The sequence below is a fragment of the Miscanthus floridulus genome, chromosome 1, assembly GCF_019320115.1.
Source record: "Miscanthus floridulus cultivar M001 chromosome 1, ASM1932011v1, whole genome shotgun sequence".
NCBI lineage: Eukaryota > Viridiplantae > Streptophyta > Magnoliopsida > Poales > Poaceae > Miscanthus > Miscanthus floridulus.
In genome coordinates this window covers 120,503,818-120,518,012 of record NC_089580.1, presented here as the reverse complement: position 1 = coordinate 120,518,012, position 14,195 = coordinate 120,503,818, and the positions used below count along the sequence as shown (strand labels likewise).

Here is a 14,195-nt window from a genome sequence, read left to right as displayed (position 1 = left end):
AGTGGCAAATTGAACTGATCAGCCAAAGGTTGTTGCCCAAGCATGTTGTCCACTGAGATCAGTCTATTTTTAGCAAAAGAGTATAATTCTGGATATTGCAAGTTCAGTGGCTGTTGTATCCAAGTATCTTGCCAAAATAGACAGGTTTAACCATTCTGAACAATGACCCACATGTGCTTGTCATTGTCCTTCAGACTTTTGACTGCTGCACATGAGAGCCAGATAACTCTGGTAGTCTGTCAGGTGTCCTCGGGGAACCCCGAATCATCCACATTTATTCTCTCGAGCAGGATCCATTGCAGAAAGCATTGTAGTATTATAACAGTTGTACAAATATACAAATCTATTACATCAGAGTAAGTGGCGGAAGTCTTACAATACCATAATTTTACAAAACCAATTATTAAGTTATTACAAACCATAAGTTTTAGCCATTCAGGCAGTGGGGTAGCAAAAGGGCACCACTTATACTACAATCAAAAGATACTCACCCTGCCCAAGGGTGCGCAACAACAATAGCTCTACTGTTGGGACTCATCCTCCAGAACCGCCATGCAGCAGGGGCAAAAGTCTAACTGCTCATGAGGCTCACCTGCAACAAGGGTTTAACAAACCCTAAGTACAAAGGTACTCCGACGAAAAGGAAAGACTCTAAGGATATGCAGGCTTACGGGGAATCAAGGTAAGTTTGTAGCAAGAATCAAGTTAAACTTTTGTAGAAAAGCTTACTAAGTTGATCCTTACTTTCAATGTTTTAGCTCAAGTTAAATAATTATAGGTCTCTCATTTGCACCTGATCTAGGTCAATCACTTCTTTAACCATCTCATCTCATGATCATATCACTAATGTTTCAGTTATTAACTACGATGCAGGTTAGTTGATCGAGTCTTCTTCTCCAAGAAGCAGCGGTGATTCGAATCGGTTTGGCCCAGCTGGGGGTTCCTTACCACACGACATATGCAGGTCTAGGACCGGTCCTGAACCTACATATATCAACCCTCATGTGGTTCCCCCAAAACATGAATGAGTCCAGCGCTACCCGAGAGCACGGTACTCCACCTCCCCATGCCACTCCTGGTGGATTGACATGATGGGTACATGTTACTCTCGTCATCTCTCCACTCCCAGCGCGCGGTTGGTCTTTCACATAATGGAATAGTGAAAGCTCTAGTTTGGTTTTGGTTAATTGATGAAACCCTAAGTGCTAACCTAGTTTATCAAGATGATTATGAGATAGGTAGCACTACTCCAAGTGATGAAGCAATGGCGAAGATCATGACAATGGTGATGGCATAGTGATGGTCAAATGCTTAAACTTGGAAAAGAAGAAAGAGAAAAACAAAAGGCTCAAGGCAAAGGTATAAAATATAGGAGCCATTTTGTTTTGGTGATCAAGACACTTAGTGAGTGTGATCACATTTAGGATTGATAGCCATACTATTAAGAGGGGTGAAACTCGTATCAGAATGCGGTTATCAAAGTACCACTAGATGCTCTAACTCATTGCATATGCATTTAGGATCTAGTGGAGTGCTAACACCCTTGAAAATATTTGTGAAAATACGCTAACACATGTGCATAAGGTGATACACTTGGTGGTTGGCACATTTGATCAAAGGTAGTGAAGTTTAGGTGCAAGGGCAAGAAACTCCACCGGCGGAGTGTCCGCCTGTAGAGTGCGGACAGTCCGACGGTGCCACCGGCACCCTAGATAGAAAAATTGGAGGTCACTGTGAGTGACCGGACGCTGATCTTGGATGGACCGGCGCATCCGGTCAGGCGTAGCAGAGAGGTCGCCAGTTTCGGTGTTGCACCGGACGCTGGACCTGAGATGCACCAGACGGTGGTTTCTGCGTCCGGTCAAACTGACATGGCGACACAGTGACTAGGGTTTAGCACCGGACGCTGGTCTGTGTCCGGTCAAGGTGGACCGGACGCGTCCGATCGAAGAAAACCGGATTTAGACCCTTACTATAAACGACCGGACGCTGGTGGTTCAGCGTCCGGTCAGTTTTGCCGGAGCGTCCAGTCAGTTAATAGCCGTTGTGATCTGGCGGCTCAAGTTTAACTCAGAATGACACGTGGCTTACATCTGTGGACCGGACACTATGTCCAGGGTCCGATCAGTATGACCGGAGAGTCCGGTCAGAGCGCGATTTGCCCAGTGAAAGGGTATAACAGCTCTATTTGATGGGGGCTCTATTTATAGCCCTATGGCCGGCTCAAGGGACAACTCTTGCACATTTTCATTGACATAGCAACCTTGTGAGCTTAGCCAAAGTCCTCCCACTCATCTCCATCATTGATTCATCATCTTTGTGAGATTGGGAGAGAATCCAAGTGCATTGCTTGAGTGATTGCATCTAGAGGCACTTGGTATTCGTGTTACGCTGCGGATTTCACTTGTTACTCTTGGTGGTTGCCACCACCTAGACGGTTGGAGCAGCGGTGGAGGATTGGCATGAGTTGGTGATTGTTCATGGCCATCTCCGGTGATTGTGAGGGGCGTTATACCTTCCTCGGTGGAGCGCCGAAAGGTAACTCTAGTAAATTGCTCGTGTCATTGAGTTACCTCACTCGTGGGTTGGTTCTTGCGGTGTCCTATAGTGTGGACGAGGTTTGTGAAACACCTCTTAGCCGTCAAACCACCAAGTGTTGGTCGACACAACGGGAACGTAGCGTGTTGGCAAGCACGTGAACCTCGGGAGAAAATCGATTGTCTCTTGTCTTTGGCATTCTCCCGGTGATTGGCTATATATTCATCTTATGATTGGTTCATTCCCTACACGTCGGTATAATCACCCTACTCACTTATTTACATTCTTGCAAACTAGTTGATACAAGCTCTTTAGTGTAATTAGAATTGAGAGCTTGCTTTGTTATTTACATTCATCTAGTTGAGCTCTTTAGAGTAGCAAGGTTGAGAGCTCTGAGTGAGTAATTACATAGCAAGTTTGTGTGCCTAAGTAATCATTGCAACTAGAATTGTTGTATAGGTGGCTTACAACCCTTGTAGAGCTAGAGCAAGTTTGCATTACGCTATTTGTCATACTAATCAAATTGCTCTAGTTAATTTGTAGATTTTTAAATAGGCTATTCACCCCCCCTCTAGCCATATTAGGACATTTCAAGTGGTATCGGAGCCATGGTCACCATTTGATTGAAGGCTTAACAACCTCGGTGTCAAATTATGGCTCAAGTTGTGTTCAACCATGTGGGGGGCAAACCACCTTTCTTTGATGGCACATGCTATGATTATTGGAAGAGAAAGATGAGGATGTATCTTGGTTCAATCAATGATCAAGTATGGGAAGTGACCGAAAATGATTATGCTATCATTGATCCCGACAATCCCACCAACCAAGATAAGACCAACAAGCAATGCAACACAATGGCTCTCAACACCATCTACAATGCCATTGATTCTAAGGTGTTTGAGCAAATCAAGGATTGTGAAAGAGCTAATGAGGTGTGGACAAGATTGGAAGAAACTTATGAGGGCAAACCGGCGGTGAAGAGTGCCAAGTTGTATATCCTCAAGGATAAATTGACAAGCTTTAAGATGAAGGAAGATGAGAGCATTTCGGAGATGTTCCATCGGTTGCAAGTAATTGTCAATGATTTGAAGGCTTTAGGAGAGAAGATCAAGGATGATGACGTCTCTCATCGGTTCTTAATGTGCCTACCTCCAAGATTTGAGATGTTGAGATTGCTCATCATAAGAGGAGGATTGAAGGATATTACCCCCAACCAAGTACTAGGTGATGTCATGACACAAGAGACATACCGTGTGAAAAGGGAGGGGGATGACAAGAAGGAAGAAGAAGACAAGAAGAAGAAAAGCATAGCATTCAAGGCTAGCTCATCATCATCAAAGAACAAGGGCAAGTCCAAGAAAGAATCAAGTGATGATGATGATCTTAGTGATATTGATGATGAAGCTATGGCTCTCTTTGTGTGCAAGATGGGAAAATTCATGAAGAAGAAGGGCTATGGTGTAAGAAAAAGAAGAGATCACACCAAGAAGAAAGAGTATGTGAGAAGATGCTATAATTGCAAGAGCCCCGATCATGTAGTCGTAAATTATCCATATAATAGTGATAATGATGAGAATGAGAAGAAGAAGCATAAGGAGAATAAGAAAGAAAAGAAGGAGAAGGAGAAGAAGATGGCCTTCCAAAATAAGAAGAAGGGTGGAGGATATGTGGTCACATGGGATAGTGATGGCTCTTCAGATAGTGATAGCTCTAGTGATGATGACAAGAAATCTATCAAGAGAGCACTAGCAAGCATCGCCATCAACAACAAGCCCTCCATCTTTGACACTCCATCGACATGCCTCATGGCAAAACCTACCAAGGTAAAATATGATGTGAGTGATGATGATAAATGTGAAAGTGATGCTTGTAAGAGTGATGATGATGATGAGGAGTACTCCAAGGAGGAGCTCATGGATATGTGTGAGCAAGTACATACTTGCTTTGAGATGAAGAGAAAGGAGTGCAAGGAATTGAACAAGAAAGTCAAATTTCTTGAGCAATCCCTTGATGAGCTCAATGCAACTCATGAGAGGCTAATGGAAGCCCATGAGAAGCTTGGCAAAGCTCACTCTAAGCTTGAAAAGGCTCACTCCTCTCTCATTGAGCAAGTCAAAGTGGAGGAAGCCAAGAAGGAGCAAGTAATCATAACACATGATGTGGGACTAACATGTGATCTTATTGATGAATCTTTTCATGAACCCATTATTGTTGCTCCTACTAACACTTCTTGTAGCACAATCATTACTACTCCACCTATGAATGATACATCACTAATAGTGGAAAATGAGAACCTCAAGAAGGAGGTGAATGAGCTCACTCGTGCCTTAGGCAATGCCTATGGTGGAGAAGTCCACTTGCTAAAGTGCTTGGGTAGCCAAAGATTTTCTCTCAATAAAGAGGGATTAGGCTATACCCCTAAGAAAGACAAGGCGGCCTTTATCACTCCCAAAGCTAGCTTTGTAAAAGGCAATTGTCGGTTTTGCAATAGATGCAAGCAAGTTGGGCATATAGAGCAAAATTACAAGACTAACAAGAATAAGCTACCTATTGTTTCCTCAATCAAGTTTGATTCTTGTTACATGCTTTATAAGAGTGCCAACAGTGTGAAGGCTAAGTTCATTGGTACACCAATTGTGAGCCCAAAGAAGAAGGCCATTTGGGTACCAAAGACTTTGGTGACTAACCTACAAGGACTCAAGCAAGTTTGGGTACCTAAAAAGAATTGATCTTCTTTTGTAGGTAAATTATAAAGCCGGAGGAAGGCATTGGGTGCTTGATAGTGGATGCACACAACATATGACCGGTGATCCAAAAATGTTCAATTCAATCAATGAAAGTAAGAGCAATGGGATTGATAGTATCACATTTGGTGACAATGGCAAAGGCAAGGTCAAAGGGCTTGATAAGATTGCAATATCCAATGATTTGAGCATTTCCAATGTGCTACTAGTAGAGAGCTTGAACTTCAACCTATTATCGGTAGCTCAATTGTGTGATCTTGGTTTCAAGTGCATATTTGGTGTGGATGATGTAGAGATCATAAGTGTAGATGGCTCTAACTTGATATTCAAAGGATTTAGATATGAGAATCTATACTTAGTTGATTTCAATGCTAGAGAAGCTCAATTGTCAACATGTTTGATCACTAAGTCTAGCATGGGTTGGTTATGGCATAGAAGGCTTGGTCATGTTGGAATGAAACAATTAAACAAGTTAATCAAGCATGACTTAGTTAGAGGTTTGAAAAATGTCACATTTGAGAAGGATAAGTTATGTAATGCATGTCAAGCCAGAAAACAAGTTGGTAATACACATTCTAAGAAGAGCATGATGAGCAGATCTAAGGCATTTGAGTTGATGCACATGGACTTGTTTGGACCAACCACATACACTAGCATTGGTGGAAACAAATATGGATTTGTGATTGTGGATGATTTCACTAGATACATATGGGTGTTCTTTCTTGTTGATAAGAGTGATGTGTTTGCAATATTCAAATCATTTGTCAAAGGCATTCACAATGAGTTTGAAACAACAATCAAGAAAGTTAGAAGTGACAATGGTAGTGAATTCAAGAACACTAGAGTTGATGAGTTATGTGATGAATTTGGAATTAGACATCAATTCTCGACCAAGTATACTCCTCAATCAAATGGGCTAGTTGAAAGAAAGAATAGAACCTTGATTGATATGGCAAGATCAATGTTGAGTGAGTACAATGTGAGTCATTCATTTTGGGCCGAAGCAATCAACACGGCTTGCTACTATAGCAACCGACTCTATTGTCACCCTATGATGGAAAAGACACCTTATGAGCTATTAAATGGAAGAAAGCCCAACATAGCATACTTTCGGGTTTTTGGTTATAAATGCTATATATTGAAGAAAGGCACTAGATTAAGCAAGTTTGAAAAGAAATGTGATGAAGGTTTCTTGCTTGGTTACTCTACTACTAGCAAGGCTTATAGAGTTTGGAATTTGGCTAGTGGTACTCTTGAGGAGGTTCATGATATGGAATTTGATGAAACAAATGGTTCCCAAGAGGAAGATGAGAACCTAGATGATGTAAAAAGCACTCAATTGGTCAATGCAATAAAGAACATGGATATTAGTGAGTTAAGACCTAGAGAGGTGATTGATGTTGAAGATGGCAAGAATCAAGTGCTCTCTAACTCAAATATGCAATCTAGTGGTTCTCATGATCAAATCCAAGCAAGCACTAGTAATGGCAATGTGCAAGATCAACAAATGGCTAATTCATCATCTCAACCAAGTGATCAATCTAATGCAAGCAATCAAGTGCAAGTGCTTCAACCAACCAATGTTGCAAGAGATCATCCATTGGACACTATCATTAGTGATATTTCAAGGGGAGTACAAACTAGATCAAGATTGACATCATTTTGTGAGCACTTCTCATTTGTGTCATCCATTGAGCCTAAGAAGATAGATGAAGCTTTGAATGATGTTGATTGGGTCAATGCTATGCATGAAGAGCTAAACAACTTAACAAGAAACCAAGTATGGGAGTTAGTTAAGAGGCCTAAGGGTCATAATGTGATTGGAACTAAGTGGGTCTTTCGGAACAAGCAAGATCAAGATGGGATAGTAATAAGGAACAAAGCAAGATTAGTGGCTCAAGGTTACACTCAAGTTGAAGGTCTTGATTTTGGAGAAACATATGCCCCGGTTGCAAGATTGGAAGCAATTAGGATCTTGCTAGCTTATGCATGTGCGCACAACATCAAGTTGTGCCAAATGGATGTGAAAAGTACATTTCTAAATGGGTACATCAATGAGCATCAATGAGCTTGTGTATGTTAAGCAACCTCCCGATTTTGAAGATGAGAAGAAACCCAACCATGTCTACAAGTTGAGAAAAGCTTTGTATGGATTGAAACAAGCACCTAGAGCATGGTATGAGAGATTGAGGGATTTCCTACTCTCTAAGGGATTCAAGATGGGAAAGGTTGACACCACTCTCTTCACCAAGAAGCTTGGAAATGACTTGTTTGTAATGCAAATCTATATTGATGATAGCATCTTTGGATCAACAAATCAAGAATTTTATGAGGAGTTTGGCAAGATGATGGCAAGTGAGTTTGAGATGTCTATGATTGGAGAACTTAGTTACTTCCTTGGTCTTCAAATCAAGCAAATGAAGAATGGCACATTTGTAAGTCAAGGCAAGTATATCAAGGACATGCTCAAAAAATTTGGAATGGATGATAGTAAAGCTATTAGTACACCAATGAGGACAAGTGGAAGCTTAGATAGTGATGCTAGTGGCAACATGGTGGATCAAAAGATGTATCGGTCTATGATTGGAAGCCTACTCTATGTGACCGCATCAAGACCGGATGTGATGTTTAGTGTATGCATGTGTGCTAGATTTCAAGCATCACCAAGAGAAAGTCATTTGAAGGCAACAAAGAGAATATTGAGGTACTTGAAGCATACATAACATGTTGGATTATGGTATCCCAAAGGAGTAAGATTTGAGTTGATTGGATATTCGAATTTCGATTATGCGGGATGCAAAGTTAAGAGAAAGAGCACATCAGGCACATGTCAACTATTGGGAAGATCACTTGTATCTTGGTCATCAAAGAAGCAAAATAGCGTAGCACTTTCAACCACCGAAGCAGAGTACATTTCGGCCGGTAGTTGTTGTGCTCAATTACTTTGCATGAAGGCTACTTTGAGTGACTTTGGAATCAAGTTCAAGCAAGTGCCATTGCTATGTGACAATGAAAGTGTCGTAAAGCTAACCAACAACCCGATTCAACACTCAAGAACAAAGCATATTGATGTCCGTCATCATTTCATAAGAGATCATCAACAAAAGGAGGACATTTGCATAGAGAGTGTGGGCACCGAAGATCAACTTGCCGATATATTCACCAAGCCACTTGATGAGAAGAGGTTTTACAAGCTAAGGAATGAATTGAACATACTTGACTTCTCCAATATGTGTTGATGCACCCCTAATTTATATGACATGCCTCTCCTTCGAGCCAAGCAAGGTAAAGTTGATTGACATGTCATCCATACATTGCTAAGGACTTGTTTAGTGCATCTAGACATATTTTCCATTTAAATAGGCTCATTCATGAAGATTAAATGAACTTGATGCTTGTATGGTACCACTATTGCTTGTATGTTTGAAATGATCTAGTGGTAGCATATGACATATTTGTGGGCTTGTAAACCTAGTGTTTGATTTAGAAAATGAGCTATAAGTGTTTAACTCAACATGGTACAAGATAACTCTTATTTGGAGGTGTGAAGAAGCTTGTCCTTGGATCAAACCAAGTTAAATATCTTTTGCAAGTAATCTAGATTGAACCAAATTGGGAAAATGATCCTCATTTCACATGGTTTCACCCCAACATATCTATAATTTGAGGCCACCTTTTGTGTAAATTGTTGACATTAATAATCCTACCCTATCTATACTTTAAGCCTTTGTGGTCATTGATGCCAAAGGGGGAGAGATAGTGTACAAAGATAGTAAAACAAAGGGGAAGAGATAATAGATGACAAAAAAAGGGGATCAATTCAAATTTTGAGCATACAAATAGGGGGAGCAAGCTCATAAACTTGTATGGTGCATTTGAATGAGCATTACATATGTTTGCTTGCATGGCATAAGTTTTAATTTCAAAAATCCATGCTTGTGTGGTGTATGCTAGTTGTAGGTTTGAATATTGAAATGAAAAACTAGCATGCATAGGCTAAGTAACTAGACTTATGTTCATTCTATAGAAACTAGACCCTTGCATGTAATGTTGATCTCATGGGGTATTCTAGTTCCTATATATGTCTAGTTACTAATGGTGCTAAGGATGGTGTATTGGTGTACTCCGATTGGTATCACGCTTCAAAGGTCCATTTCTTATACCTTAGCATCATTTGGTAGAAATTGACTCCTATATTTCCTATCTAATCATATGTGTAAAGTTTCAATCCAAACTCTTAGCATATATGTAGGGAGAGCAATTGCTATCATATGGAGTTCATGAAACTTGCCCATATCATTTACACATGGTAAATATGCTTGGGCAAACAACATGGATTCAAATGAACTTTAATTCATATCTTTGTATAAAGGTTGTCATCAATTATCAAAAAGGGAGAGATTGAAAGCTCTAGTTTGGTTTTGGTTAATTGATGAAACCCTAAGTGCTAACCTAGTTTATCAAGATGATTATAAGATAGGTAGCACTACTCCAAGTGATGAAGCAATGGCGAAGATCATGACAATGGTGATGGCATAGTGATGGTCAAATGCTTAAACTTGGAAAAGAAGAAAGAGAAAAACAAAAGGCTCAAGGCAAAGGTATAAAATATAGGAGCCATTTTGTTTTGGTGATCAAGACACTTAGTGAGTGTGATCACATTTAGGATTGATATCCGTACTATTAATAGGGGTGAAACTCGTATCGGAATGCGGTTATCAAAGTGCCACTAGATGCTCTAACTCATTGCATATGCATTTAGGATCTAGTGGAGTGCTAACATCCTTGAAAATGTTTGTGAAAATACGCTAACACATGTGCACAAGGTGATACACTTAGTGGTTGGCACATTTGATCAAGGGTAGTGAAGTTTATGTGCAAGGGCAAGAAACTCCACCGGTGGAGTGTCCGCCCGTAGAGTGCGGACAGTCCGATGGTGCCACCGGCACCCTAGATAGAAAAATTGGAGGTCACTGTGAGTGACCGGACGCTGATCTTGGATGGACCGGCGCGTCCGGTCAGGCGTAGCAGAGAGGTTGCCAGTTTCGGTGTTGCACCAGACGCTGGACCTGAGATGCACCGGATGCTGGTTTCTATGTCCGGTCAAACTGACATGGCGACACAGTGACTAGGGTTTAGCACCGGACGCTGGTCTGTGTCCGGTCAAGGTGGACCGGACGCGTCTGATTGAAGAAAACCGGATTTGGACCCTTACTGTAAACGACCGGACGCTGGTGGTTCAGCGTCCGGTCAGTTTTGCCAGAGCGTCCGGTCAGTTAATAGCCGTTGTGATCTGGCGGCTCAAGTTTAACTCAGAATGACACGTGGCTTACATTTGTGGACCGGACGCTGTGTCCAGGGTCCGGTCAGTATGACCGGAGCGTCCGGTTAGAGCGTGATTTGCCCAGTGAAGGGGTATAACGGCTCTATTTGATGGGGGCTCTATTTATAGCCCCATGGCCGGCTCAAGGGACAACTCTTGCACATTTTAATTGACATAGCAACCTTGTGAGCTTAGCCAAAGTCCTCCCAATTATCTCCATCATTGATTCATCATCTTTGTGAGATTGAGAGAGAATCCAAGTGCATTGCTTGAGTGATTGCATCTAGAGGCACTTGGTATTTGTGTTGCACTGCGGATTTCGCTTGTTTTTCTTGGTGGTTGCCACCACCTAGACGGTTGAAGCAACGGTGGAGGATTAGCACGAGTTGGTAATTGTTCGTGGCCATCTCCGGTGATTGTGTGGGGAGTTGTACTTCCCCACGCGGAGCGCCGAAAGGTAACTCTAGTAAATTACTCATGTCATTGAGTTACCTCACTTGTGGGTCGGTTCTTGCGGTGTCCTATAGTGTGGACAAGGTTTGTGAAACACCTCTTAGCCGCGGAACCACCAAGTGTTGGTCGACACAACGGGGACGTAGCGTGTTGGCAAGCACGTGAACCTCGGGAGAAAATCGATTGTCTCTTGTCTTTGGCATTCTCCCGGTGATTGGCTATATATTCATCTTATGATTGGTTCATTCCCTACACGTCGGTATAATCACTCTACTCACTTATTTATATTCTTACAAACTAGTTGATACAAGCTCTTTAGTGTAATTAGAATTGAGAGCTTGCTTTGTTATTTACATTCATCTAGTTGAGCTCTTTAGAGTAGCAAGGTTGAGAGCTCTTAGTGAGTAATTACATAGCAAGTTTATGTGCCTAAGTAATCATTGCAACTAGAATTATTGGATAGATGGCTTGCAACCCTTGTAGAGCTAGAGCAAGTTTGCATTACGCTATTTTTCATACTAATCAAATTGCTCTAGTTAATTTATAGATTTTTAAATAGGCTATTCACCCCCACTCTAGCCATATTAGGACCTTTCAAATAGCCAAGGTATTAGGCTTACCGGAGTATGTGGCCAGTACTACAAGTCATGATCACAAGCGGGCCTACAACGATCGATCCTTAATCGACACAGACAGAACAAGCACGAACAGACAACCCTATCGGCTTAACCACCAGAGACATAACCCACGTCCCGTTCGGTCTCCAATTAATATTATTTATTATTAAACTCTCAGGGCATCCCTGAGTGTAGAAACATTGCGAATGATGAAATCGCCACTCGACTCTTATCCACTAAGCAAGGCTAAGCATAGCTAACCTATCATACTACAAAGGGTAACAAGGGATGGTATAAGATCATCAAGGTAGGTAATGCATCAGATGGTAATCAATCAACTCCTACTATACTTAATGCAACAAGCATGACACTTATATGAATAATATTTGTAAAACACAAGGAAGTGGTGGTATGCTCCGGGGCTTGCTTGCGGTGTCGGGTTGTCAGATATTTCAGAAGTAACACAACCCTCGAACCCAACTTCCACAGAGTGAAAACCCTCCTCTAGGATTTGCTCCACACTAAGGTCACCACTCTCGTTCACTAAACGTAAATAAAATGCATGCTTTAGAATGATGAAGTGCTAAACATGGTTTATGATGACTTAACAATATTAATTACTTGAGTACAACTTTCCTTCACTAAGTAACTAGGTTAATTACTCACTAAACACTATTGTTATTTATCATTAACATGTTAATCATGAGAACACAATCATGTAAGTAGTTGCTATGTAACAGCAAGGTGTTAGTGTTCCAAGGTCCACAATCAACCCCAAAGTTCACTCAATTCATTTTAATGATTTAAGGAAATCATTTTTTTTGTATTTTTATTAATCCATAAAAGACATTTGAATTAAGTGGACAAGATATTTTTATTAAAACAGAACCAAAATTTTTGTGGAGGTTGATTTTAGCATGTAAAGCATATACACAAAATTTCATGATTTTAGCATGATTATTTTAACCTGTACAAATCATGCAAGGTTCATTTATTAATTAAAAGAGGTATTTTTTTAATCCAGCAAAAGTACTGATTTCCACCAACTCATATTTTTCTCTGATCAAACACAAGATAAAAAGCTTACACAAAAATTTTCATAATTTTATCAGCTTTATTTATTTAGTTATGAATTAATCAAATTTCAGGGTTTATTAGTATTTTCAAGAAAACGAAAAAGGATAAAATCCTTTCTCACCCTCTCTGACTGACAGCCGGGCCCGGTCAACGGCGCACAGTGCACCCGCGTTGACCGCGAGACGCGCGGTCGTTGACCGGCGGGTTCTCGCCGACGGCGTGCTCGCCGGCGACGAAACCTACTCTGTTACACTCCTATCATCATTGCGCACACCCTGATGATACGGGTTGGTCTTCTGGTGCACGACGACGAACACGACGGCGACTTCGGTGGGTCGGGGGCGCTCCGGCACGGCGGCTAAGGTCATCGGCGACGATTATAGTGACACCAGCTAGCCCTACACGTCCCTCTAGACCTCGCGAACTCCCTGACGGTGACAGTCGATCAACTATGGCACGGTAGCGTCAACGCTGGCGGCCATGGCGGCACGGCGGAGCTCAGGCAGCGCGGCTACACCCAACGGCGAGCTCTCCGGTGACACGAAGGCCACCGGTACACTCAACACTCACACTCGAACGCGCCCGAGGGGTCTGTCGAGCACGCACGAGTTAACAACGCACACGACCGCGGCTGCAGCGGCTTGACAAGGCAGAGCACGCCGGCACGGTGGCGCTGCAGCCACTATGGCCCGGTAGAGGTTAAGCGGATAGTTTAGTTAGACTCAGGAGCTCACCGAGACTTCGGAACGGCAGCGGGTCGAACCGAGAACGTGGCGGAGGAAGCTCGTCGACGTTGGGGGCGAAGACGGCGGCGTGAACCGGCGGCGAAGACACGTTCCAGCGCGTCTGGACTTTCTCTGTGAAAACCGTCAAGGCGATGAGCAACAGGACGATAATAGGAATCGAAAACAAGGAAAATTTGGAGCGGAGGTGCGCCACGGAGGGCTGGCCACGGTCAGGAGGCTCACGGCGGCACGGTGAACATCGAGGAGGAAGACGACGACGTTAGGGCGATTCTGGCGGGTAGAGCTGGCACGAGCAGGTCAGGCGGATGCGCAAGGAGATGGCGAACGTGGCTGTGAGATGAATTGCGGCGAGGTGGACGATGGCGGTGAATTTGGTCGGCGAACTGGAGGTGCTCGACGGCGGCGGGAAAAAGAGAGGATGAGCTCGGCAGCCGGTTGGGCGATTTAAGGACGTGGGCGAAGCTTCAGGGCGTCCAGATCCTACTTACGAAGCGTCCAGGCGAAGCAGCTGCGTGTTGGCGTGCGTGGAGGCGGCGCAACCGTTCAGCGGCGGCGGCAAGCAGGCAGGCAGGGTGCTTCCCGGCGACGTGCACTGTAGCACTGACAGCCCTTATTCTCCCTACATTTTATCCAGATTCCAAATGGAAACATGATTGGATCCAAAGACAAAAGTTATTCATATTTATTTTATCTTCAA

General features: G+C 42.6%; 1 long non-coding RNA gene across 1 annotated transcript; it reads right to left on the bottom strand.

Moving 5' to 3' along the window:
* Positions 1–325: 325 nt before the first annotated feature.
* On the bottom strand, positions 326–13,892 carry LOC136492176 (uncharacterized). Its single transcript, XR_010768109.1, has 3 exons — positions 13,721–13,892; positions 13,487–13,609; positions 326–592 (listed from the first exon to the last, which is right to left on the bottom strand). It is a non-coding gene; the product is annotated as an uncharacterized lncRNA (long non-coding RNA).
* Positions 13,893–14,195: the final 303 nt, after the last annotated feature.